This window comes from Mandrillus leucophaeus, unplaced genomic scaffold (assembly GCF_000951045.1).
Source record: "Mandrillus leucophaeus isolate KB7577 unplaced genomic scaffold, Mleu.le_1.0 Scaffold1042, whole genome shotgun sequence".
Lineage (NCBI taxonomy): Eukaryota > Metazoa > Chordata > Mammalia > Primates > Cercopithecidae > Mandrillus > Mandrillus leucophaeus.
In genome coordinates, this window is record NW_012098566.1 from 281,097 (window position 1) to 286,956 (window position 5,860).

Consider the following 5,860-nt stretch of genomic DNA (forward strand, 5'->3'; position numbering starts at 1 on the left):
TTGGGTTCTTAGTCATGAACTCTTTGCCTAGGCCAATGTCTACGAGAGGTTTTCTAATGCTATCTTCTATAATACAGTTTTTATGGTTTCAGGTCTTAGATGTAAGTCTTTGATCCATCTTGAGTTGATTTTTGTATAAGGTGAGAGATGAGGATCCAGTTTCATTCTTCTACATGTGGTGTGCCAATTATCCCAGCACCATTTGTTGAATAGGGCATCCTTTCCCCACTTTATGCTTTTGTTTGCTTTGGCCAGAGATCAGTTGGCTGTATTTGGCTTTATTTCTGGGTTCTCTGTTCTGTTCCATTGGTCTATGTGCATGTTTTTATACCAGTTCCATGCTGTTTTGCTAACTATAGACTTGTAATATAGTTGGAGGTTAGGTAATGTGATGTCTCCAGATTTGCTCTTTTTGCTTAGTCTTGGTTTGGCTATGCAGGCTCTTTTTTTGTTCCATATAAATTTTAGAATTTTTTTTTTAGTTCTGTGAAAAATGATGATGGTATTTTGATGAGAATTGCATTAAGCTTATAGATTGCTTTTGACAGTATGGTCATTTTCACAATGTTGATTCTACCCATCCATGAGCATAGGGTGTGTTTCCATTTGTTTGTGTCATCTATGATTTCTTTTAGCAGTGTTTTGTAGATTTGCTTGTAACCTCTTTGGTTAGGTATGTTCCTAACTATTTTATTTTATTTTTTGCAGCTGTTGTAAAAGAGGTTGAATTCTTGATTTGATTCTCAGCCTGATTGCTGTTGGTGTATAGCCGTGCTACTGATTTGTGTATATTGATTTTGTATCCTGAAACTTTACTGAAGAATTTGTTTCTTAATTGAGAATCTGTTTCTTAAAACTTGTGCAAGAACTATATCATCCAGCAAAGTAGAAACTTTTCTGGTGTTTAAAACAAAGTGAATCTGCAATAAGGTGAATACACTTAACATTACTGAACTGTACACTTAGAAACGGGGAAGATGGTAAATTTTATGTTATGTGTCTTTTAATCACAATTTTAAAAACTAGTGTGAGTCTAGTATACAGAATTGGTTTTATTCATGAGTAGGAAGTGAAAGAAGCAAATAGGAGAGAAACCATCCAGCGATCAGCAGGAAACCACTCCTGCCCATCTACCGGAGGGACGGATGGAGGGGATCATGTTTCTGGACCTTCAAATCAAGGTCATCCTCTGGGAGATGGAATCTGGTGGGCCTGTCATATGGGTTCTGAAGCTGAGGAAGAGGTGCCAGAGAAAGCAGAGAGAAGCTCTTCCTCCCTCCTACCCTCCAATCTTGTGTCAGTGCCTTCCATTGGCAGAGCTGGCCAAGAGCCCATACAAAAGCAGAGCAGGAGAAGGGCAATGAGTCACTTGACCTGTGTGTTAATCTCTTTGTAGACAGATGTAAATGCACGGAAGTAGTCTTCAACAACAATCTTGTAAAAAATGATACATATAATATTCACTAACAATAGTATATTACTAGCCACTGCAGAGACAACCTATAGTCCCTGCCCACAAGAAAATTAATTATCATTTGGGTTAGGGGTTGAGGGAAGAAACAGAGTTATGAAAAAATATAACACAAATAGGTTTTTGAGGTATATACAGCATTGAAAGAGCACAGTGAAGAGAACTGTGCTCTCTTGGGGGTTAGGGGTCATCAATGAACACATCATGGAGTGAGTAAATTCTGACTGGGCTTTAAGGCCTGAATAAGAAGTTTCCAGGCAGAAAAGGGGAGAAGATATATTCCAGGCAAAGGAATCATCGTGATCATGTGCAACTAAACAGTTGTATAAAGATTGAAGTGAGTTATTATTGACTAGCTATTCTAAGTATGAGGTTCTATCTTTGATTAAATACATTGTATTAATTTGATCAGATTTCTTTTTTGATTTCGGAATTATCTTTTGTTCTCAAGTCTCAGACATTTTCAGAGGTCCTTAAAAATCCAATGGACTATAGCACTATGCCTGTGGTGTCTAATGGTTAAAACAACCCTATCTGGCCCCAAAGAGAAGAAGCTATAACCATGTCAACAGGCTGTTCCATTCTTCTGTGCCAGGACATGTGGCAGCCCAGTACCTAAGAGGGCATACAAAAGGCCATCTTCCTGCCTCTGCTGATCTTCCACAGACTCCTCTGTAGCCCATCTCAGGCCCTTTTCAGGCTGCACACATAAAGCAGAAGCCCCAGGAACTATGCCTTTGATTTTGGAAGACAAGATGGTCAGTAACCAAAAATGACTGCTAAGCAGTCAACTGATCCCATGCATGACCCACTTCACTTCTCCACCTGCACATTGGAAAGCTCCAGGCAACTGCTGGTGATATCAGGGGTAAAGCAGGGAGCAAAGGGTCCTAGCCCTTCCATATACAAGTTGACACATGCACACACTCCCAAAGAATGTTTTATCCAATCTGTGTGTTATAGACTGAATCATGTCACCTACAAATGTATATGTTGAAGTCTTATCCTATAATGTGACTATATTTGAAGATAGGGCCTATAAGGAAGTAATAAAGGTTAAGTCATAATGGTGGGGCCTTAATGTGATAAACTGGTTTCCTTATAAGAAGAGGAAGAGACACCAGATCTCTAAACCTCTTCCCTATACCGGCATAAAGAAGACGCCATATAAGGGCACAGTGAGAAGGCGGGCAACTACAAGCCAAGAAACAAACCCTTGTCAGAAATCAACCCTGACAGCAGCACTGCCCAGTCAGTGTTGGTTGTTATGGCAGCCTGAGCTGACAAATACACTGTTCTTTAGATGTAAGTGATGTATTCCAAATGACATATAAAGTCCAAAGGGTGTTAGGGAATTGGAAGTCGGATCTGTAAGCCTTGCAACCTATTATAGTCTCTCTAGTTTCTAGGGGTGATCATGAGACAGAAAATAGAAAAAATAAAACAAAAAAGACAAATTACTGTAAATGAAAATCACAAAACTCATAGGAATCAAATGCTAAAAAAAGAGTACAGTGAACAATTAGGAAAAAATTCACCTAAAAATTAATTTTATAAAACAATCTTACAAGCTATTTATAATAATGCTTAAAATATTCAAAAAGCTAAATTTAAAAAGAATCTATAATAAAACATAAAAATGTGAAACAGCAACAACAAAGGAGAAATGAAACAATAAGTGAAGGTGAGAAAATATTAAATTAGAATATTGAAAATAAAAAAATGTGATAATTGAACACTTAAAACCCAATAGATAAGGTAAACTCTAGGCTGGTCACAATCAAAGATGGAATTAATGGATTAGAATGTAGTGTTGAAGAATTCATCAGGATGCAGCATAGAGATTGAAGATAACTTTTTTTAAAACCTGAAAGCACATTTAGGAGACAAAATAGATACATTAAGAAACTGTAACTGATATCTAAATAGGGTTTCCAGAAGAAGAAAGGAATAACAAAGAGCCATCTTTGAAAATAAAATCGCTGAGGATATTCCTGAATTGAAGAAAGACATGGTTTTGATTGAAAGTGCACCCTGAGATACAAATAGGATAAATAAAAGTAAGCCAACACTGAGACACATTATGGTGAAACTAAAAAATACCAAGGATAAAGCCAAAAATGCTCTTACAAGTGACCAGAAAGAAAAGACACTTTATCTACAAGGAGAAACCAGTAAGACTAACAGCAGACTTCTCATCAGCAACAATATATGCCAGAAGACAGAAGATTAGTTTTCTGAAAGCACAGGGAGGAATTAACAGTCAACTTAATATTTTACAGTCATTTAAACTATTATTCAAGAGTGAGAGAAAAATAATAAAATTGTTAGAAACTCTGCATCTAAAAGAGTTTTACCATTCTCAGAAATAAATCATTACTTTTTTTGTTGAGACAGGATCTCACTGTCATTCAGGCTAGAGTGCAGTGACATGATCTATAGCTCACTGCAGCCTTGATCTCCCAGGCTCAAGTGATCCTCCCACCTCAGCCTCCCCAGTAGCTGGGACTACAAGCACGTACCACCAGGCCTAGCTAACTTTTTTGATTTTTTAGTAGATATGAGGTCTTGCTATATTGCCCAGGCTGGTCTCGAACTCCTGAGCTCAAGCAATCCTACCTCCTCAGCTTCCCAAAGTGCTGAGATTACAGGCATGAACCAAAGTACCCTGCTAAAAAAAAAACAAAAAACAAACAAACAAAAAAAAACTTCTTTAAGATGAAAGCAAGCCCAGAGAAAAGGCTGAATTACAGTAAACAATTGTGTACATACAAATAAATAAGTCTGTTTTAGAATTTTTTTAAAAATTTATTTTCTTATTTCAATAAGTTTTTGGGGGAACAGGTGGTATTTGGTTACATTCATAAGTTATTTAGTGGTGGTTTCTGAGATGTTGGTGCACCCATCACCCAAGCAGTGCACACAGTATCCAACGTGTAGTCTTTTCTTTTTTCAATTTTATAACTTTATTTGATGTATTTGATGATCAGCGGTTAGTTCTCATTCACATTGACTGTCTGTAGATTTTTGAAAGTGGTAACAGGTACATAGGTAACCAAAGTATAAAGCTTATTTGGTGAATCTTATCCTCATTACGTTTTCTGGACGGCCGCACATGGATTTGATGTGGGACATTCCCTATTCCTTTGGCCCAGACAGCTTTGTTGAGCCTGGTATCAATGCATACACCTGGAGTTCCCATCTCCTTCATGGCAAATTTCCAAATCTCTTTGAATGCCCGAGGGGCACGCTTCTTGAAGCCCGCTCCATGGATGTGCTTGTGAATGCTGATGGTGCATTCTTGGGTCACCACCTCGTTGATGGCAGAATGGCCCTTTTTCTTCTTGCCACCCTTCTTTGCAGGAGCCATTCTGCCAGGTCCAAGTTGGAAAAGCCCAATGTGTAGTCTTTTTATCCCTTGCCATCCCCCACCCTTTCCCCCGAGTCTCCGAAGTCCAAAGTATATGTACCATTCTTTGCCTTTGTGTCTCATAGCTTAGCTCCCACATATGAGTGAGAACATACGATGTTTCGTTTTCCATTCCTGAGTTATTTCACCTAGAATAATAGTCTCCAATTCCATCCAGGTTGCTGTGAATGCCATTATTTCATTCCTTTTTATGGCTGAGTAGTATTCCATGTTACATATATACCACATTTTCTTTATCCACTCATTGATTGATGGGCATTTGGGCTGGTTCCATATTTTTGCAATTGCAAATTTGTATGTCCACAATTGTTTCTTGTAGCTCTTTATTTCTTTTTATGCACACAATTTATTACCACTGAGATGGTTCTTTCATAACAAGATGGTTCTTTCTTTTAAAAAGTTGGTAAATTTAACAATTTGTTTAAAAATAATTAAAATTTTTGTGTGTGTTGAAAATTTGAGGGTTAAAAAAGGATAAATAACCAGATGGGGAAAGGGGGTAGTCATTGTTTAGTTAAAATGTGCTGAGTCCTTTTCATGTTCTAGAGGAGGATAGAAATAATGAACAAATTTAGACTTTGTGAGAAAATTCATGGCTAAACATTTATGTTAAAAATTTAAAGATAACTGCCAAAGAAGATAAACACAATTTATAGATTGCAAGCCAGCTGAGGCAGGCAAAGCAGAAATATAGACAAATGTTATCAATCCAACAGAAGGCAGTAAAGGGATAGGAAATAAAGATAAAGGATGGTAAGCAGAAACACAAAATGTAGTAGCAAAAATAACTCCAACTCTGTCAGTGACTAGAATAAATGTAAGGAGATTAAATCCACCTATTAAAAGATAGATTATCTGACTGGATTTTTAAAAGAGAAAGACACGTTATATGCTGCACACAAGAACTACACTTGAACAAAGCCTGAAAAGAAAGCATGGGAAAAGATACGGCAGGCAGA

At 37.3% G+C, this 5,860-nt stretch overlaps 1 pseudogene; it reads right to left on the bottom strand.

The window, feature by feature from the left end:
• Nucleotides 1-4,464: 4,464 nt before the first annotated feature.
• Nucleotides 4,465-4,847, bottom strand: LOC105539930 (annotated as a pseudogene).
• Between the last annotated feature and the right edge of the window lie 1,013 nt (nucleotides 4,848-5,860).